This window comes from Neovison vison, chromosome 3, assembly GCF_020171115.1.
Source record: "Neovison vison isolate M4711 chromosome 3, ASM_NN_V1, whole genome shotgun sequence".
Taxonomy (NCBI): domain Eukaryota; kingdom Metazoa; phylum Chordata; class Mammalia; order Carnivora; family Mustelidae; genus Neogale; species Neogale vison.
The window spans coordinates 87,243,322-87,266,626 of record NC_058093.1 but is presented as its reverse complement, the minus strand read 5'-3'; the positions used below and the strand labels follow the sequence as shown (position 1 = coordinate 87,266,626).

At 36.9% G+C, this 23,305-nt stretch overlaps 1 protein-coding gene across 8 annotated transcripts in view; it reads right to left on the bottom strand.

Annotated features, from left to right (window-relative positions):
- Positions 1–23,305, bottom strand: part of GTDC1 (glycosyltransferase like domain containing 1) — a 334,720-nt gene that overhangs the window by 174,040 nt on the left and 137,375 nt on the right. Inside the window, exon 1 of one of the 8 annotated variants that reach the window (XM_044242543.1) lies at positions 5,599–5,666. The exons of the other annotated variants lie outside the window; for them this stretch is intronic. The gene's annotated coding sequence lies outside the window, so the exon portion shown is untranslated. Of the gene's footprint in view, positions 1–5,598; positions 5,667–23,305 lie in introns of those variants that run through there. 8 annotated transcript variants of the gene reach the window in all.

The following is a 23,305-nucleotide window of genomic DNA, read 5'->3' as shown; positions in this document are numbered from 1 at the left end:
AAAAGCAATACACTTTATAGTTATGTTTACTAAAGTAGGTAATGTGCCCGTAACATGCTTCTGGAAACTTATTTCTCTCGCTCTCAATCTGATCTAATTTTACACCCATATTTTGAAATCCTCCAAAATATCTAACTTTCGAAGAACAAAGATCCAAATAAATGTTGAATGTAATTGCTGTATATATTTCCCTTTAACGGTTCCACTGTTACCATCATTACTTTGCATTGTACATATTCTTACAAATCATCCTTCTAAAATATTTTAAAATGAAACTGTATACAACAAACCATTAAGTTCATCTCTCTCTCTGAGTAGGTGTTTAGGGACTGTAATTTTCTAAATGTATCTAGTACCAACATATTCAATTATGAAACAGTCTTCATGTGATGATGCACCTAAGACAGCAGTTTACATTTATATTAACAAACTCTATCTTCATTATAGTGCAAGGACAAAGCAGGATTCCCTTCCCCAATTTAGATCCTACAGTGAAACACATAACGCAATACAACATAAAATGAAATAAAAGGAGGAACATAAAATGTGGTGCATTAAATATTAGAAAAAAAAAGCAAGCACAGAACTGCAGAAGCGGCAGCAGTGAGTGCAGCGTTAAGACAATGGACCATCTCAGCGACAGGAGATACAGTCAAAATGGTTTGGAAGTTAGATGGTCAGTGTATTAAAGTTGGTCTTTTTTTTTTTTTCCTATTAAGTATTTAATAGGCTTCTCTTAAAAATTCTCTACTTCTTAAAATTAAGGATTTTCCAGCATTATGAAATTTCACTCACATAATAATCTGTAAATTATGTCAACCAATATAGTGGGAAGCCTCAGCCAAATAGAATCTCCTCTGGTCCAGCTCTCCTAGGAATATGCCACAAAATTGTATTAGTGGGTAAATAGTACCCTGACATGACACTAGAAAACAAAGCATTAATGAATAGGAACACAGATCAAAATATCATCTAATTAAGAGGTAGTCATGATGGGATGTCCTGCTGGCTTTAAATGAGAAGAGAGGGTTGTTATTTACAGGACTTTGTGAAAGTCCTTAGTTTAAAGCTCTCTGGTTTTATCTAATGGCAGGTATGGGAAAACAGATAAAAAAATCTACAATTAAACAAACAAAACTCTTTCTAAAAGAACATTAAATTTACTGCATTAAAAAGAAACTTACTTAAATAAAGTATTTTTTTCTCATTCTTGTGGAATATGAGCCTGGGAACATTTATTCTGCCACTTGAAGAGCTATCAATGTTGGGGGAATACACACACACACACACACACACACACACTCTCAATAAATTGCTAATTTTTAAGAAAGAAACTTGTTTTCTTTATTATGTATATTATGAATTAATTATTTAAAATTAATCCACATTATGCTAACACTTACAGGATTTTCTATTTCACAACTACAAACCTTTTTTAGATTGGGCACATGTCTTCAGAAAAGGTTAAAGTTTATAGAAATGGATTCTCTCTTTCCTTTTCATGTAGTTTACAGATAATTCTGCCTAAATAAACTGATTTGACCTTGGGAATATCTCACATTCCGTGGAGCAGCCCTTTTGAATAATCTCCAAAACCTACACATCGGAGATGATTTTGGACCTCCTCCCAGAAAAAGCCTTCATCCTAATAGCCATCTAGGGGGGATGAAAGGCCGAACATTTTCTCCAAATTTCTGGGAGGTTAACTGTTGGCTATGCCAGATTCAGTACTCTGTCCTCCTGCCTTGGACAGTGAAAAGTTAATAAAATGAATAATACAAGATAATGTGGCATCATTCTCTGGACACACTTTCTTCAAATCAAACAAATCTTTTCAAGACATATCCTAAGTCTGAAAAAGAATCCTAGGAGTTCACAAAAAAGTTGAGGCGAGAGGGTGGGGGAGTACAGAGAGAATCTAGGTCTCCCTCCCTCCAGCCAGGGCACAGCCAACTCCGAAAACAAAGGCCAGGAAAAGCTCTTGCATCTGTTTGCCATTCTAAACCCAGCCCTAAAGTAAATCATCTCAGGGATTCTACTAAATCTACAATTTTCTACAACCTTTTTAGTCTGTTTATTTCTTTGCTCACATGAAATGCCATGCATCTAAAAACTCTGGATCAGAAAGGGAACAACGCCAATCCAAGTTCAAGCTATGGATGAACAAGAATGAGACTTAGTATTTACTCTGCTGTGTGCTTGATCAGTTTTATGTAGAAAAAAAAACTAAGGATCTGATATCCAGAACAAGAAGAAAAAGGGGTATAGTTTGCATTTTCCTTATCACCTGCTGCACTAATCCTTTGGTCTCACTGTAGCACACCCCCACATAAAGGATGTCAGTATGCGTGTAGAGGTGTGCATCTGTGTAAAAACAATCCTACTTTCTCACCAAAATAACTCAAAAGAGAGCACACATATTCTCAGTTATTTATACTACCGTAAAAATGCACAGAATTTTAAAACTGAATGTGATCACTTCATCCACCTTCTCATCTACAGAGACTTGGAGTTTAAGTGACTTGACTTGTTCAAGGTCACTCAACTTTTTGATACCAGCTGCCAGGCAGAACACAGCTCTGCACCAGGCAAGGCAGTTCCAAGCAAGGCTGCAGAAGCCAAACAGGACCTGTTATTCCATAGCCCCAAGAAGATGGCCTGTCCTCCAAAACCTGTTAGTAAGCCATGACATGAGATCAGACATCAAAGATAATGGGACCTAATTTCTAAATATCAGGTCTCTTTTGGGACAGTCATTATCATGCCCATAACAGGTTTAGGGCCTCTGTCTGGCTTAACAACAATGCTTTTTTGTCCGGGGATGGGGGTTGTGGGGGAGTGGGGAACAAAACAAAAACAACTTCTTTAGAGTTTAAAAGACTCAGAGTTTTTTAAAGTTTAAAAGACTCTTAAATTTAGTGACCACAAATTTTACTTCTATTAGTCCTACAGATACTACCTTTGGTGGTTAATAAAAACAATTATTGATGAGGCACTTAGGACTGTGCATTATGTCCTCTTGCCTTCTTGGGGGAGAGGATGGCATGCCAAAAATCCTGACTTTTCTAGGGAGCTTAATAATTAGTTGCAACATCCTGACACAAACACATAGGATTTTATAACATTACAAGTTTTGCTCTGTGGCCACATTTCTCCACCTTTGCCTAGACTCAAATAAGTAGCCATTAAATCTGATTTCCCTTGGTGAGATCCTCCAAGAGGGATAACCTTTATTAACGTCAAACAACACTGTATGCATAAATTATCTGATCTCTTTAAGCTAATTGGAAATTGCAACTTGATAACAACACAGCCAATCCAAATGGACAGTTCTGTATGGTGACCCAACATACTTCAAATGCACTATAAAAATGTAGAATTCTGGACTCTAACCTTTAAGAATGAAGAAAAGGATTATCTCTATAAATGGAATTCTCTGGTAATTATAACTAACATGCCGATTAACACAGCTTCAGCAAATAATCTTTTCTACTCTTCTGTAATAGAAAGGTGGTACACTGAAAGCATGTTCTAGCCCAACGTCAAGGGAGCCTTTCTAAAAAGTATGTCTTTCTGAAGAAATGGTTTCAGTGCCTAATTATAGATGGATGGCAGATTTTTAAACTCTGTTTACAAGAGCCCAGGAAATTCTGGGCAGCCCTTTGTGGGGGTTCACAGAAAGGTATGACGGTAAAAGTGGGCAGGAGAAAGCAACTGGGTAGGCTTGCTGTTCCTACTCCAATGAAACCAGCTCAACTTCGGAGAGCATTATGTTTGAACAAATGTTTGTCTTGCTAAGGAGAGATACAAAAGCTGCCACCTCAACTGAACGAAGATTCAAGCTAACCCAGAGAGGACTGCTAAAGAATTATATTACCTTAAATCCTATCCCCTAACCCTCAACCATGGAGATGCAGCCCTGCAGAAACAGGAAGAAAAAGCAGAACTTGGGACCAAACTTGCATACCTCCCCATTCAGTTGAGATAAGCACACATTTATTAAATACTTGGACTATGTAAGGCATTGTGCCCTGTGAGGAGAGGGGATATCATCCCCATTCTCTTAATGAGAAGACTGAAGTTTTGTACTGGCTGAAACTTTGTTCAGTTAACATGGGTCGTTAGTGGTAGAGCTGGGAATAATAATCAGGTCCTGGCCACCTAGTTCAAGACCCACTTTTGACTATACCCATGGGCACTAAAAGAACCTGCTCCTCTTTGATTTGCTTGAAGACCAAATGATCATGAAAGAACTATGAGCCTGAGGGAATATAACAGTCTCTTTTTCAAATGTAAATATAAACAATAAAAATGTTGAACATGTTTAAATACTGGCATATGTGATTATAATAGTTTAGGAGCAGGACTGGGAAGGAGGGGTCTTCTACCTTTAATTTTATCTAGACAGATAAGTTACAAAATCAACTTTACACAATAATGTACAGAACTATTTGCCTGAAGAGTAAGGGAAAAGCAAAAGCCAAAAATCATATGAACCTGTGACTGATTTTATTAAATCTACATTCCAACCTCTATTTGTTCTAGCGATGCAAACCGAAGAACATAGAGCACTTTCCAATCTCATTTTAAAAATCACTTTCCCCTCCCCAAACTGAAAAATACTTTAGCTTTCCTGCTTGGGATGATGATGATTAAAGATAAACAATAACTTCTGGAATTCGTGAGTTTTTTTTAATCTTACATAACTGTGACAGAACCAAAGTTCTAATTAGAAATATAAAATGACAGAATCTTTAAACTTAGAAGGACTTGAGATAAAATCTAGTTCAACGATTTCATTTTACAGATGCAGACACTGAGGTCGCGAAAGGTGAAATGACGGGCCTGACCACACACACAGCTAGTTAGTAACAGGGCAGCAACTCCAACCACTAGCCTGGAGTTCTTTTCACTACAGCAAGCACTTTAAATCATATCCAGAGAGTAGAAGTAATGCTCTCCAAAAATGTGTCAGGGGCTATAGATGGGCACAGAACCAGCCATCATAAACCATGATCATTACCTCAATAAAGGGGAAGTTTAACTCTCTCTGACACCACCAAATTATCCAATCACTTCTGCCTTAGTTTCCTCCTTGAAGTACAGATATTTTTGACATATGCTATGTTGCAAAGAGTAAAAAGCTCAAGTTTTGCCAACATTTGTGGTTGAAAAGTGCAATTAACTTTTGAGGAGATAAGCAATATGGAAGAGACACCGAATTTACCCTATTGATTATAATTGATAATTGCCATTTAGAGCTTTTTCGCCGATTCTATCTTATTCTCCCAAGCATGAAGCATTCTACATGAAACTTTTGAAAAATAATACGATTTACACGAAGCTAAATCACCAGCCAAAGATGTTGGTGATACTGGCAGTCTGAATACGTGTACATATTGGGAGAAATGCAGAGGAAATAGGAAAAGGGAATGCGGCATAGCTAACCCAGAAGTCGTTCGATGCACCCCCAAGTTAAAAGCGTGGCTCTCCCTGATCGTACTGGAAAACATACTTCTATCTCCAAGCCGTTCTACCCTAATCAAGCACGGGGATAACCAGTGTTTCTTGTGAAGGTCTCAAGTACTGGCTCCTTACGTGTGTTTTGATCTTGGAAGCCACTCTCCGAAGTTTTATTTAAGGCCTGCTTCTTCAATAAGGACGGCTGTGGTGAAGAGAAGAGAAACACAAAGGAAACCCGAGGTCACTGCCGCTTTACAAAGAAGTAGTGGTAGGACCACATAAACGGTATTTAATGGCCCCCAATTGCATAGAACCGTGACTAAGAGAGAAAAGTGCAGCTTTCACCTTTCATTCGACCCATTCACACGTTTAATTCTACTGCCAAAACTGTTCATGTGTTTTATGTTTCAGCTAACAGCGGCATTTTAGATCCGAAACCCAGACGGCACTGTTTTCAGCAAGAGCCCTCCTTTTTGACATACGTCGTTCAAGTTTCCATAGGTGACACCAATTCCAGGCAGACAGAGAATGAAACTCCGGTGGACAGTCGTCATGGCCTGGAACGCACTGTAGAGCACTCCTTGGGCCCAAATGTTAGGAGAGCGCTCTGTCCCATAGTTGCGGTGTTCAAAGGAACACCCTACATGCACAACCGTCAGAAACCACACAAATGGCAGCAGCAGAAAGCGAGCCCCTAGGCTTTGCCTTCTCAACGTAGAGAGGAGGGCTTGCCCGAGGTGCAGTCTCCCACTGAAGGCAAGTTTAAAAGGGCCACTTAGGATTCAACTTCTGCAAGGAATAGGCGCAAGCAAATGCCCCGTCTCTGGTCACACTCAGGACGTGTGGCATCAAATGGCCACAGGGCAGTTAGAACAGGAGCCTTCCAAGCTACTGACGTAATCATTTGTACAGGGTCCGAGTGTAAGCACCTCTTTTTGTCACGGCAACCAGTTGGCTCACCTAACAGGCAAAAGGAGAAGGAAGAAGGCAAATTGTTCACATGATTTGAAGACACGGGGTATCTCTCATTTGACGCTGACTCTTAGGAAAAGTAAGAGAAAAACAGAATAAAATTCAAAACAAATCCGAATTCGTCCTTGACATCATGTAAGTGAACAACACTGTCATCAACAGTGATCAGTAGCTTGCCAGGAAGATAGAAAGCTTGTTTTCTCCCAAACGGCAAAACTAGGTAATATAAATAATGATGCAAAGATTCAGAACCCTAAATTTTCATAAAATTGCATTTTCACAACTTAAGACCTTTTGTTCTCTAAACAGAAGTAGTTTGGGCTACCTAGAACTGGTACATGGTAAAGCAAAAATGGAAATAAGTGGGTAGCTCTAGGCTAGGAGACGACTGTCAAGGTAGTTTTCAAAGGAAATAGCAGAGGTCAAAAAAGGTTTCTGCCCCAGTGCCTGAAATTTCAAGTCAAGTCCAAAAGTTAGTCCGTAAATAAACTTAAAAATGAGCCAAACCAAATTAACCTTTGGTAAAATTTAAAAGGACATCAAAGGAAGGAAAGCCAGTAAATACCACCCCCCCATCCCACTCCCAGTATTAAACGTAGCCTCTCAGGATCAAGTCTCCTCTGTGGCCTATACCTCTAGCTGCTGGTCTATACACGTGTTTTCACCTTTCATGTTACTCACGTGTGTTCATTTATGAGTTATTATGATAGTATTTTGTAACTCACTGACCTCTAAATATTCTGTTTATAAATCAACAGCAATCAATTACTTTTACCAAACTTTACTAATAATCTCAAAAATTAATACACATGTATGTATATATCTGCACTCACGTGTGTGCATGTGTGCGCAGATGTAGCTCAGAGGCAAAGGCAAAAAGAATGGCTGTGATCTTACTAGCTGTGTCCTGACTATTGTACTTTTACTTAAAACATAAATAAAGTCTAAAACATGATTTAAATTTTTACCACCACAATAAGCAATTTTAACAATTTCCTTTGCAAATTTTTATCTGAAGGGGAAAATATTTTTCCCTGATCTTTTGTAATGTGCCTTATTGTTTTATGTATCTGAAGCGCAACAATTCACACAACTGTTGATTTAAAAAAAAGAATCAAAAAAATGTTCAGCCAAGGCTAGCACATATAAACGCTTTTTGACCAAATTATTCAGATGTTTATCTGAAGAGACTCTCCAGTACAATTTGGCACTTCCAAATTTTAAAGCTCGGGCTCCATTAGGCCCCAAAAGGAGAGCACGGTATAGCTTTCTCAACAGCCCACTGCACTCATTTATTGTTCAGTTCACAGTCTCTGAATACAACACAATCCTCCAACAGAGTCAGCTTTCATAATTCAGCAGTACAAAGTCTGCAAACACATGTAACCTAGATCCATATTTCCCAGTGACAGCATATGATAGCAGAATGTGAAGTATTAATGCTGGTGTCACTACAGTCCTACACTCTACTGCACTTTAAGAGAAAGCAGCTGCTGAGATGAAATGTGTGCCAACTGTCTGAAGACAGAAACATAAGAAACATTCCTTCTGTTACAAAGGGAGAGACACACACAAACAGACTTGCTCTTAGACGCAACAAGCCCAAAGTTTCTTACTTTTGCCTTTTGCATTTCTCAAAAACACTCACCCATTTCTGCATAAGCGGAAAGACAGGCGATTAAAAAAAAAAAAAGGAAAAATCTGACTTCCTTCTCATGGAAGTCACCCCGAGAAGAGGTGACCGGTTGCATCTACAAGTCAGAGTGTGGAAAAAGTGCCTCTACCGGACACACTATACACCCAATGAGTGCATACACCTAGGGACCTAGAACCGCTACCTACGTATCCGAGAACACTGATTGCCTGTGCATTTTCATAGGAGCAACATATGGTCCTCAGGCCTTCCAATGAATACTTACTTCCTTTGGCATCTTTACAAAATTATTATCTTGAAATAATCATCTGAAGTCTTTGTTCTAACACATTCTCCTAGAAACTGGGTTGTCTCTGCCTAAACGAGGAAGCTGGTAGGTTTTGTCGCTTTCAGTGAACCCTTCACGAGGGGTGAAGTTTACAAATCTGAAGATGGCATGTCTCTTTCCTCTTGATATAAAGATTGGCAATTTGTTGAAGAACCACAGGGTCTTGCTTTGTTCAGGATATGTTCTTGAGGGAACAGTGTGGGATGAACCGAAGCACTGGGCTGCTTGCTATCTTTTAAACACAGCCCTCCCATAACAATAAGCGTGTGACATAATCTGAACTGTTTGGTGATAATTCACTTAAAAACTAGTACAACCTCATTGACCCCCTTATCAAACAATTTATTGTGCATTTGCAGACTGGACAATGAAATAGAGGAGGTAAAGTATTAACGGTGACACTATTTGGCAAGCTCATAGTGCAGTTCATTCAAAAGGCAATTTTAAAATTGAATGAAGAGGTTTGACTAGGCAATAAAAACAGCCACAATGCCAGTGAACAGTACTTAGAAGGAAAGCCTCTAATTATCCTATTTATAAATCAACAGCAATTTTACTGATGACTTCTTCTCCAAGTTGATTAAGATAACTTCAAAAAAATTTTTTTAACTAGATCATATGCATTTTATTAAACTATAATTTAAAATATTATTGATTGAAAATGATAAAAACTTAAGAGCAAGAATGAGACAGCATTTCTGAAGAGAAACATTCATACGATGCTCCACAACATAATTATAGCACTGCCCTTGGGGAAGGGGATTTTATTTTATAATGAGAATGTTTACACTGTTATGGGGTTCAATCTATCTGGGAGGGAAGGTTAAACTTCTTTCCATTAAAGACAGCCTTATAATGAAAAGCTCTGAAAGGAGAATGGAGTCTAATATAGTAGATGTAATGGCCTATTAAATGATTCACACACAAAAAATGAATCAAATTCATTGTATCTTACTGCTGTTTTATGACAAAATTGTTGAAAAATAAAACTATTGTCAAGATAATTGCATATTACATAGGCCATATTACTGTAAGCAGGACTCTTATTGGATGACCTAGAGTCTAATTTTTAGGTACATTAACAGGACATTACATTTTAAATACTTTACATTATTGGAATGTTTTAAAAGAATCCCACTTTTACTCTGTTGGCAAAATCAATTTAGACTTAAAGTCATGCTGCAATTGTGCATCATTCTTTTTCAATTAAAATTTTCCATACATCCTTTATGATGTCATTCTTACATTCCTGCAACAGATGCTTGTTTATATACCAATTTACTAAACGGCTGCTGTACTGGTATTACGCTATTGTACATGTAACCCCTCTGCCTAGTTTACACTCCCAGATCTCCTCTCAATAAATGTGTATTTTCAAAATAATTTGCCTCTTTAACAATAATCTCTAATTACCAAACAATCCCCTCTATTGAAAATAACAAAAGCAAAGTGTCTCTGTATTTTTAGAGTGTACAATTAAATACACATTTCTGGAAAGAATGACGTTCTTAACATTTTAAGAAAGGGGTATTTCCATGAATGACTTCAAACATAATTTTAGAATGTATTTGAGAAGATATAACTGCAAAACCAAATTATTAATCTGCTCTCTGAGAAGCCACAAAGAAATCTCTCAGACTGGCTGTTTATTATTAACTGGAGCCTGAGCAATATATAACATCAGACCCATTTTTAAAGCGATATTATAACAATGTTAATCAAGCCATATGTAAAATCTATCAGCATTGTTATTATGTCTCTTCAAGGTTTCATAATAGAACCATCAAAGCCTCCGACAGATTAAAATTTAGCTCACCGAACTAAAGAAATTCGCCCATTCGGAAAAAAAAATTAAAATACATATCGATTTCATATTTCAGTCTGGAGGTGAACACAGACTGAAAAACTACTTTTTGCATATTATCAGTACTTAATTTGAGTTAAGTGATGCTGTGATTCTGTTAAAGGAAGCTCTTCATTTTAAAAACATTTATCTCTGAATATATATGTGTGAAATTCTGGCACTGAAACTTTCATAAGGATCTTGAAGGAAAATTGTCATGTTGGATCAAACATTAAGCAGTATCACCTCTTTTTCAAAAATAATTTTCTGTTACAACTGAAAAATATTTTTGTCCCACATATAAACAAATTACTTCTAATTTTACAGCCTTGTATTTATCAGGGGATTGCCTGTCGTTAGCAAATTTTGCACCCTCAAGTTACTGAAAGTTAGAAAATATTTCGCTTTAAAAGGAAAAATATGTTTAATGCAAAACCTTTAACTGATTACTACTGCCATTCATGTTGGACACTAGATTAGCCTCTTTCTCTGGTTTAAGTCCAGCTTTCTAAAATCTGCACAAGGAAAATATTCGTGAGTTTCTTTTCTTCCCATTTCTTCCTTTCTTCAAAAGGGCATTGGAGAAAAAGTTGTTGAACTTTCTAGAGAGGGCATCCCAAGGCTCAAGGGACAGCAAGAAAAGAAAACCAAGGTGAATAAATGACTGCAGTGGGCATTAAAAAAAAAAACACACACACACAATTTAATATTTTACTGTCAAGGGACACAGTTTAGAAATATAAGTGAGGGACAAAAACTTCTCCCAACACTTGGTGCTGCTGCAATTGTGTGACTTTGGATTTCCGTAGAAGAGGAAACGTTATTTGATTTGGGCATCAAAATGGTCCAAGGAAGTTCTGAAATAGGCAGTGGCCCAACTGAGTACAGTTACTGTGACTGGGATACTAAAATGCCAGGGAAATCAGAGAGGAGTTCTGGAGGAAGCCTTGAGGGGGAAAACACAGAACGGTTTGGAGAACTCCTGCACTCGGCCTCCACCTCCCTTGCCAACTAAGGAAGCATGAAGGAAAAGGGAACACGAGGGGAATGGGAGGAAAGTGAAGATGAGTGACGAGAAGGAAAAAGAAAGGAGAGCTGGGGAGAGCATAGTAGAGAAAGAGAGAATCAATCTACTTGTGGGAATCCATGTTTTTCACACATATGCATACTCTCTGTCTGCAAGAAGCCCAGGCAACTGTGGCAGTATTATCCCAGACTGGTGATTCAGGGGTGCAGAAAAATCCTGTCATTGTCATTTATGGGTATATTTTTAATAGACCTTAAGGGTTAGTCAAAGATGGATTTCTGAAACAGAGCAAAAATCTCCTTCTGCTACTAATATATTTCTTTATGTAAAGAAGACTTACCAAAAGTTAAAAAAAAAAAAGAAAGAAAGAAAGAGAGAGAGAGAGAGAGAGAGAGAAAACATATAATGGAGCTCAGTGTTGGTATGGATGTGTTTTAGAATGCTTATTAAACACAAATATTGAGGTAATCTGACCCAAGCACAGTATCTGACTACCAAGAGCCTGGTACCATTTAAAGAAAGATGGCAAATGAAAAGCAATACTACCACTGTCATTGGATAAATCAGTAAATCTTTCCCTTAAGAATAAATTAGCTGGCTGGGGTATCCTATTTTGTCAAGTAAGATGGGAAGATTTGTAATTGTTGCTTGAGTCCTTCCCTCTACCTCTACAATGTTCTTGATCACAAGGTGGTAGAAAGTAAAACAGAAGTACAAGAAAGATGCATACACCCAAATAGTTTATAAAAGTATGATGATTATAGGTATATATACCATAGCCCTTAGAAGTAAGTGTGTACAACTGTTTTACATTACATATAAAAAAATTAAGGCTCAGATAAACCGACTTGTCCAAGATACCACATAGCATATAAAATGGTAGAGCTGGGCACTGGGTGTGGTTTTCTGGCTCCCAGTCATGGTCCCTGTAGATTTTACCACCCAGCATTTAGTTGAAAAATATTTGTATCTGAATATTATCTGGTGTGTATTATCCCTAAGGAGTTATTATTTAAAAGGAATTAAGAGAAGGGTTCAAGATAGCAATGTACAAAGATTCTGAGCTCACCTCTTCCCAGGAACACAATAAATCTAAAACTACATATGCAAAAATTCCCTCTGGAAAGGACCTGAAGTCTAGTGGAGCAGTGCCTCATTACTAAAGAACAGAAGGGTCACATCCAGACAGGTAGGAGAGGTGGAGATGCAGTCTTATAAGAAACCCCAGGCATGGTGACCGACAACAGGGAAGGATCCCATAATATGGAAACTGTCCTAGAGGAGCACAGGGTCTGTCCCCCACATCAGACACCCCAGCCCTTGGGACCTACAGTGGAAACAGAAGACCCCAAAGCATCTGGCCCTGAAATCCAATGGGGCTTATTTCCAGAAGAACCACCAAGCCATAGGAAATGGAAAACTTAAAGGGCTTGTGCACAGACTCACTCAAGCCAGGAGCCAGTGTAAAAATCAATAGTTCAAAAGGCACAGAGACTGTCTTCAAAGGTGATGCATTTACTAATCCCAAAGTATGTGCTAGAGAGGCAGGGACCTGTTGGGACTTTCTCCGAAGATGAAGGGGCTGACAGTCACCAGTTGTGCATCCTCCCTGTGCCTTGTTGGTGCCAGCATTGACAAGCACACTTTCCACCCAATTCTCAGGCCTGCTAGCTCCAGTGGGAGCACCCTGCTCCTAGCCACTGCAGCCCTGGTCATTCTACCACAGCCAGCAGGCATGAGCAACCCACACAGGATGGCCCTTAGGTGTCTGTGTCTGGTGGCCAGGGGAGATTATGTTTCTGTGCCTCAGGAGTCTGAAATAATCGGAGACATTCTTTGGCAGGCTACCAGCCCCAGGGCACTGCACAAACTGGAGACTGAAACTCGACCCAGATTGTCATAAGAGAAAAAGCCTTTTTTTATGGCCCTGGAGCTTCAGCCTGAGAGGCCTACTTCAGGTTTCCCATACATCCAGAGGCTACAGAGGTGATTCAAGGGGATGTGGGCAAGGAGACACCATATTAGTGCCTTCTTTTGGCCTCAACACAGCTCACTGAAACTCCTAGAATGGAGCCTCTCCATATGCCTAAATCCATGATTTTTATAACTGTGGCCCAGGAGACACCTCCCTGGAATTAAATAGGGTTTACAACTATAGAACCGCAAGAGTACATATCTGCATACCTTAAAAGCTGCTGGCTAAGGATCTGGCTTACATACCCAGAAACTACGCATTGTTTGTGATCCCTCCTTTCAGAACATTAACAGGTCTTGGCATACCCTTAACAACAGGGAGCTATCAGGAACAAATCAGTCTACTTATACAATCAGAAAGATCTAAGAAACAATCAAACCCTAGAGCAAGGTTGAATGATAAGGTTCTTCTCCTACTCATTAGCCATGCCTTCAAGACTGGGAGAGGTACCTGTTTTGTCTAATCTAGAGAAAAGAAAAAAAAAAAAAACATAGAGTCAAACAAAATGAAACAGAGGAATGTGATCCAAACAAGACAAAACCTCAGAAAAATACCTTAATGAAGTGAAGATAAGTAATCTATCTGATAAAGGGTTCAAAGTAATGGTCTTAAAGATGCTCACAAAGAGATAGAAAACATAAAGCAACAAACAGAAGTCACAGAGCTGCAACATACAATAAGTGAACTGAAAACTACATTACAGGTGTTTAACAGTAGACTGGATAATGTAGAAACATGAATTAGAACCTGGAAGACAGGACAGTGGAAATCAACCAATCAGAGAAGCATAAAGGAAAAAAGATTTTTGAAGAGTGAAGATAGCTTAAGGGATATATTCGACAGCATCAAGCAGAATACTGTCCACCTTATAGGGATCCCAGAAGGAGAAGAGAGAAAGGAAAAGAGGTAGAAAACTTACATAAAGAAATAATCCCAGAAAACTTTCCAAACTTGGGGAAGGAAAGAGACATCCAGCTCCAGTAAGCACAGAGAGTTTCATATAAAATAAACTCAAAAGACCCACACCAAGAAACATTCTAATTAAAATGTCAAAATAGAGAATGTTAAAAGCACCAAGAGAAAAACAACTTCTCACATTAAGACTAATAGGTGAATTTTTCAACAGAAAATCTGTAGGTCAGTAGAAAGCAGCATAATATATTCAAAAGACTGAAAGAAAAAAAAACCAAACTTCCAACCAAGAATACCCTACCTAATTAAATTTATCATTCAGAATTAAAGGAGAGTCAAAATGTTTTCCAGACAAGCAAGAATTAAAGATCATCACCACTAAACTGGACTTACAAGAAATATTAAGAGGGGCTTCTTTAAGCTGAAAAGAAAAGGCACTATCTAGTAATAAGAAAATATATGAAAGAAAAATCTTATAACTAAAGGCAAATATATAGGAAAGGTGGTAGATTAACCACTTATAAAGTTAATATGAAGATTAAAAGACAAAATTGTTAAATTAGCTATACAATTAGTTAAGGGATACACAAAAGGAAAAGATATAAGCTGTAACATCAAAAATACAACATGTAGGCCAAATGGAGTAAAAATTTAGAATTCATTCAAACTTAAGATGCCTCAACTTAAAATGTATGTGTTTATTATATATTGGATGTTACATATGAACCACATAGGAAGTATAAAGCAAAAATTACAGTAGATACACAAGAGAGAGAAAGAAATCTAGACATAATCTTAAAGAAAACCACCAAACCACAAGGAAAGAGAGCAAGAGAAAAAAAAAAGGAACACAGAGGAACTATAAAAACAGCCAGAAAGCAATCAACAAAATGGCAATGAGTACATATATATCAATAACTGCTTTAAATGTAAATGGGCTAAATTCTCCAATCAAAAGAGATAAAGGGACTGAATGGATTAAAAAAAGAAAAAAGAAAAAAAAAAGGCCCATCCATATGTTGCCTACAAGAGATTGACTTCACATATAAGGAGACACACAGACTGAGAGTGAAGGGATGGAAAAAGATATTCCATATAAATGGAAACAAAAAGAAAACTTGTGTAGCTATACTTCTGTCAGATAAAATAGACTTAAAACAAAACTGCAGTTAAAGGCAAAGAAGGGAAATTACATAATGATAAAAGGGTCAATCCAACAAGAAGATAAAACATTTGTAAATATTTATGCATATAACATAGAAGCATTGAAATATGTAAATATTAACAGATCTAAAAGGAAAAACAGACAGCAATAGAATGATACTAGAGGACTTTAACACCCCACTTACATCAATGGATAGATCAAGACAGAAAATCATGACACAGACCATGTAGACTAACAAAGATATACAAAATATTCTACTCAAAAGCAACAGAATACATATTTTTTTCCTAGTGCATATGGAACCTTCTCCAGAATAGATGAGAGGTCACAAAACAAGTCTCAATAAATTTAAGAAAACTGAAAGCATATCAAGCATCTCTACCAATCACAACAGTATGAAGCCAGAAATAAGTTACAGGAAGAAAACAAGAAAAAAAATCACAAATATGCAGTGATTAAACAACATGATACTGGACAACCAAGGGGTCAATGAAGAATCAAAGGGAAAATTATTAAAAATCTGGAGAAAAATGAAAATGAAAATAAAACCATATAAAATCTGTGGGATGCAGCAAAACCAGTTTTAAGAAGGAAATTAACAGTGATACAGGTCTATGTCAAGAAACAAGAAAAATCACAAATAAACAATCTAAATCTGTACCTAAAGGAACTAGAAAATAAAGAACAAATGAAGCCAAAGTTAGTAAAAAGAAAGGAGTAATAAAGATCAGAGTGGAAATAAATGAAATAGAGACTAAAAATAACGGAGACAATTGATAAAACTAAGAGCTGGGTATTTGAAAAGATAAAGAAAATTGAGAAACTTTTGCTAGGTTTAACAAAAAATAAGAAAGAAAGATAAAAGAAAAGGGAGAGAGAAAGAAGGAGGGCTTATATAAAATCAGAAATGAAAGAAAAGTTATAACTGGTACCAGAGAAATACAAAGGATAAAAAGAAATTATTATAAACAATTGTCTGCTAACAAATTGGATAAACTAGGAGAAATAAATTCCTAAGAACATCATATAATCTTCTAAGACAAAATCAAAAAGAAATAGAAAACCTTAACAGACCAATTATTAACAAGAAAATTGAATCAGTAATGAAAAACTTTTCAACAAACAGAAGTCCAGGACCAGATGGCTTCACTGGTGAATTTGACCACTCAAGTATGTAATACCTGTACTTCTCAAACTCCTCCAAAAAACTGAAGAGGAGGGAAAGCTTCCAAATTCATTTTACAAGCCAGCATTACCCTAATTACAAAAAAAAAAAAAAATTACAGACCAGTGTATCTGCTAAACAGAGATGTAAAGATTCTTAAGAGAATATAGTTATCAGGATGCAAGGATGGTTCAACATTCACAAATCAAGGTGATACACCATATTAGTAAAATGAAAGATAAAAATCGTATGATCATCCCCAAAATGAAGGAAATAGAGGAAATGTACTTCAATTTAGTAAAGGCCATACATGACAAACTTACAGCTAACATCATACTCAATGGAGAAAAGCTGAACATTTTTCCTCTAAGATAAGGAAAATGACAAGGATGCTCACTGTTGCCAATTCTACTCTACATAGTATTGGAAGCTCCAGACACAGCAATGAAGCAAGATAAAGAAATAAAGGTATCTAATTAGAAAGGAAGAAGTGAAACTGATACTATCTTCAGATGGCATAATATTATATATAGAAAATCTTAAAGATATCACCAAAAACTGTTAGAACTAATAAATAAATTCAGTAAAGTTGCATGATATAAAATTAATTTACAGAATTTTGTGGCATTTCTGTACACTAACAATGAACCATCAGAAAGAAAACTTAAGGAAAAAAAGCCCACTCACCATTACATCAAAAAGAATAAAATACCTATGAATAAATTTAACCAAGGTGGGAAAAGACCTGTACACTGAAAACTACAGGACACTGATTTAAAAAAAAAAAAAAATCAAACAAGGTACAAATAAATGCAATGATATAGATAGGAAGAATTAAAACTGTTAAGATGTTCGCACTACCCAAAGAAGTCTAGAGAGTCAATGTAATCCCTGTTAAAACATCAATGGCATTTTTCACAGGACTAAACTGAATAATTCTAAAATTTATATGGAACCACAAAAGACCCCAACCAGCTAAAGCAATCTTAAGAAAGAGCAAAGCTCATGTTCCCTGATATCAAACTATGCTACAAAGCTACAGTAATCAAAACAGTACTGTACTGTCACAAAAAACAGACCCTAGATCAAAGAAACAGCACAGAGAGTCCAGAAATAAACCTGCACATACATGGTCAATTAATTTATGACAAAGAAGTGAAGAATATACAATGGGGAAAGGACAGTCTCTTCAACAAATGATGTTGGGCAAACTGGACAGTCTTATACCAAAGAATGAAAATAGACCATGATCTCACACAATATTCAAAAATTAACTCAAAATAGATTAAAGACTTCAGTGTAAGATGTGAATCCATAAAATCCTAGAAGAAAACATAACCAATAAGCAACTTGATATGGATCTTAGCAATGGTTTTTTTTCTTGCCATTTTTTTTTAATTTGACTCCAAAAGTAAGGGAATCAAAGCAAAAATAAACAAATGAAATTACATCAAACTAAAAAGCTTCTGCATAGCATAGGAAACCATAAGCAAAATGAAAAGACAATCTACTAAAAGGAAAAAGATATTTGCCAATCATATATCTGATAAGGGATTAATACCCAAAATATATAAAGAACTCATACAAGTCAACAACAACAATAAACAATCTGATTAAAAACTTGGCAGAGGATCTGAATAGACATTTTTCCAAAGACACACAGATGGCCAACAGACACATGAAAAGGTGTTCAACATCACCCATCACCAGGAAAATGCAAGTCAAAACCACAATGACATATCCCCTCACACTTGGCTAGAATGACTATCATCACAAAGATAAGAAATAACAAGTGTTGATGAGGATGTAGAGGAAAGGGAACCCTCACAGAGAATGTAAATTGGTGATATGACAACAGAAAATAGTACAGGGATTTCTCAAAAAAATTAAAAATAGAACTACCATATTATTCAGTTATTTTATTTCTAGTTATTTATCTAAAAAAAATATGAAAACAGTAATTCAAAAAGTTATATGTACCCCAATGTTCATTACAGCATTAATTAACATAGCTAAGATATGGAAGCAACTTAAGTATCCAATTTTAGAAAATGGATAATGAATAAGTGGGATACACAGAAACACACACAATTGGGAATACCACTCAGCCATAAAGAAGAATAAAATCTTGCCATTTGCAACATCTATGGACCCTGAACGTAAGTGAAAAATGTCTGAGAAAAATAAATGCCCGTATCATTTCACTTATAAGTGGAATCTAGAAAGGAAAACAAAACAAAAATTCATAGATGCAACGAACAGCCTGGTAGTTAACAGAGGGGAAGGGGGTTGACGGGTCGGCAAAATGGGTAAAGGGGGTCTATGGTATGGTGCCATAGTGATCACTTTGCTGTCTATAGAAACATTGAATTATAATGTACAACTGAAACTAACATAATGTTATAGACCAATTTTACCTCAATTAAAAAAAGATTTTAAAAAATGGAATTAAAATACACACACACACACACACACACACACACACACACACACACACAAACAGTTACGTTCCTTAGATTAAAAAGAGCTATATTCACCTTTGGTTTTTATAGTCTCTAACTATGGATTGTCAAAGAAGGTAGGGGTCCTCACTCTCCCTGACTAAAGAGGCTTGTGTGGTTGTCTTACAAAGTAAGCACTAGGACGGAAGAATTATAAAATAGTGCTTAACGGTTGGATATACAAACTGAATAATTAACAAAAATGACAACACCTGTCTACACCAGCCCTTATAAGAATATGGTTAAAGATATGGACTTGTGGGCTGGGTCAATAAAGTTCACACAGTTTCCACCTGACTCTCTTAGAATATCTTCTCTGGCATTTGGAGCTGTTGCAAAAGGAAGAAGTCCAACTATCCTGAGACAACTAGGTAACAGAGGCCTTCTAGATCAGTGCTACATGCAGACTTCCACCGTTCCTGCCGAAGGACCAGCCATCTGAGGGGAGCTTCTTGGACTCTCCAGACCCTTTCATCTACCAGTTACATACCACTGAGTCACAGCAATCATTGTTAGAGGGAACAAGAGTCATCCAGACAAATTCCTGACTCACAGAATCCCTGTAGTATAATTAAAGAATTGTTTCAAAACATTCTGTTTTAGCGTAGTTTGTTTATAGCAATATACAACCAGAACGGGCCTTAATTCTCTCAATGGAGAATTCAGGAAACGTTACCAGAGGACTGGTATGAGGCTTATATGAAAAGGTATGCTGTGTCCATATCTAATTCATAAGAGAGTTATCAACATCTTCACCATCATTTTAATACCAGTCATGAAACCTCTTTCCCATATTGAAAATACTGTACTTAGCTCAGAGGGGCATCAGAAGATGGGAGTTCTAATTCTGGGCCTGCCAGTGGTGAGCTACCTATGCTTGACAAGTCAAAGACACTGACACAGTCCAACCTTTTCCTTTTTCCTGGGAGTCAGGTAGGAAAGGCAAAAAGAGTGAAGAGGCTGGGTATAAGACCCAGGTTTTATATGGTCTTTCGAATATTTTAAAGAATGAAACAAAATGCCAAGTGATATTTCTTAATTCCATATAGGAATACAACCTCCACCTTTGATTAAATATATGGCTCTTTTGGTGTAGCTTTTCTTCATATATTTGCTTCTGATAATAATATATGTGAATAGAGAAAGACTTCTCTACTACAAGAGAATTGCTCCATTATAAATAAAACAACAATGGAAGGGCCAAAATAGAGTGGTGGGAATTTGGGTGAGCTAGAGAGAACACATTCTGGCCAAGAAGGCAAACAGCTCTCATCTCCAGCCAACATCTTTCATGAGACAGGAGGGCCAGTGTTCTAAGATACTTTTACTTTTCTGAGATGCCAGGAAGGCTCACCACATGAGCAATCAGCTGGCACCTCCACTTTAGTATAAAGAAGTTCTCTTAGGTGATCTTTTTCTTGCTTTGCATGTGACCTTAGGCAAACTTTATTTTTTGGTCTCAATTTCCTTTTCCTATAAAACCGAGATGTAAAAGCAATAGTTTCCAAAGTCCTTACAAATCTAAATTTCTTTTAATTCATCAGGCCTGCCCAGGGGAAGATTGTGGATTTGGAAAATATGCATATGGCATGCCTATGCATTTATGCATTATTTTGTTAAAAAATAAATAATAGTTAGGTTTCTGTTATTCATATAAAAAGAATATGAATTACCTCTGGGGACAGCCACTTTGCCTCTTAATCCTACCTTAAATGAGCCCTGAACATGATCTTTAAGAATAAAATTAAAACTAAAAATTTGACAACTCACAGTAAAAAATATATGTTATATCATAGCAACCAGGATACGCATATGTATACACATGTGACTAAAACAAAAGTTTCACACAGTAATATTTAGCCCTGCCATCTAGAGTGCTCTGTAATTTTTAATTTTCTTTCTCCCCACACTACATGTTAGTTGTGACACACCAAATAAAGTAATGAATCAGTGCCTACCATGCTTGTCTACAAAGGTCATCCCTTCCTCAGAATTTACAACCCATCTTGTGGATTTCATCTTTTTAGTTGTTTTTCAAACATTTAATATCTCCCTCAAGCAAATGGTAACCTCCCTCATAGCATGTCTTTCAAAAATTTTAAAGCACAAAGTAAGAGCAAACATAATAGTTTCTTCTTTTAACACCTGATTTTCTAGATGAGAAGTAACACTATTTTATTTTCAGTAGGCGTGCCATTTATAAACAGCATTGCTTTAATGTCAATTTTCCTTTTCACTAAACCATTGGTAGTGAAATGCTAGTATGCGTTATAAACCATGTGGAACAGTATGCAGATTCTCGGGTTCTATCTCAAGACATTCTGTCTTAGTGGGTCCCTCGGAGCCTCGAGGGACTGTACTGACTCTAACAGTACAGTCAAAATTACCCATCCACTTGGTAATTTTGATCTCTATGGTCTTTTGATCATACTTTGAGATTCTACTTTAAAAATACAAAGATCTAGAACAGAGGTGAGCAAACTTTTTCCATAAAGAGTCAGGTTATAAACATTCTGGGCTTGTGGGCCACTGGGTCCCCATTGTAACTATTCAATACCAGAACTGTAGTGTGAAAGCACTCATAAGCAATACATAAATAAATAGGTGTGGCTATGTTTCCATAAAATGGTATTACAGGTTAAAATAGGTGGCTAGCTCCTGGATATAGTCTGCTAAACCCTGGTCTAAAATACATACTAAAAATTGGTTTGGTAATATAAGTGTAATATTTAGATCCATTGGTGCTGGATACTTGATCAAGCAGGCTGGTAATCTTAAATCACAAACCAGGCTCTTGGGGAAAGTAAGCTTTTGTCAATTGATGATGTCCACAGGAATGCTAAATAAGTAGCCCAGTGGGGGATATGAACTTTCCTTCAAGGTCTACATGAGAGGGTAAGAAAATGAAGAAGCAGCATTTCTCTTCAGAAAATCTGGAAGTGGAGTAGCTTATCTCCTTAATTGAGCTGTGGAATTCAACTATACATTCGCCACAAGAGGGAATATCAAGGATATAGGCAGTGAGTATAGTTCCACAAGCCATTCTGGCTAACGTTCCTCTACATCCAAGACATGCAGGACTTGAATCAGCTCTGACTCCAAGAGCACTCCATTCCTAGATGCTTTTATGCAGTGAAGCTTTGCGTAGGAGCCTAGCATGTAAAGATTTATTCATGTATTTTGGATGACACCAATTCTAAACTCAAGTCAGCTACATCTTCAGGTGATCAAACAAACAAACAAAAACCCCAAAACTTCAAAACTGAGTGAAAACAACTAGCCCTATAAACTTTATTGAATACAGATCCTAAAGCAGGCTCCATGGTGGTGCCTTCTTACAGGGTTTTTCTTTCTTTTTTTCTTTTTTTTAAAATTTTACTTTAAATACTGCAACATTTCTGATTCAAACTCAATGACTTTAGAACCTTATTTACCACATAATTTGTGGCTCCACTGCACATTATTTATTGACTCTGAGTATCACATACTTTATGAACACCAAAGCACCAAATCTTTGTGTATCTTTGCTAAAGAAACTGCCTTAACCGGTACAGCAGTGTGTTGGTTTCCATGTTGTTAAACAACAACATTGCTGAGATGGGGTTAAAGAGATTCTTCTCATCCCACTGGTTAACATTTTGCTCTTTGCATTTTGAGTAGAGGGCAGCAGGGGGTGGGGGTGGGGGTGGTGGGAATGGCAGGGCGGTCAGGGATGGAGATGGAACAAGAATTGGTTGACAGCCTACTATGTACTAATAATTTAATCTGCTTTTTCATTTAAAATCTCTCAACATGGTATGATATTCCCATTTTACATGGGAATTCTCATTTTACATGTGAGGTTCTGGGAATCAGCCTGTGGGCACAGAGCATCTAGATAGGCAAGATGACTCAGAAAGGAGGAAAGGAACAATCCAGGAGGCACCAAGGAATCCTTCTTTCTACTCTGCCACGACTGTTCCGACAGTGTTTAAATCCAATCTTGAATATTAACCTTTCATTCTTGAGATGAATCACACTTGGTCATAATATATTATCCTTTTTCCATATTGTTAAATTCAATCTGCTAAAATTTCACAGGTAAGAATTCTAATTCAGTGAGGCCAAATAAGTAGCTTGAAGTTACACAGTCTGAAGTTGTAGATGTTGCATTGGAATTAGGACCTTCTGATTTCAAAGGCCTTATTCTACCATTTCATACTGACTTTCAAGGAAATACTCAAAGCTACCAAACTACAGTGAAGCTGATTTTTAGTAAAAGAAGCAAACAGTTTAAATGGGATTTGAAATTTATCCATAG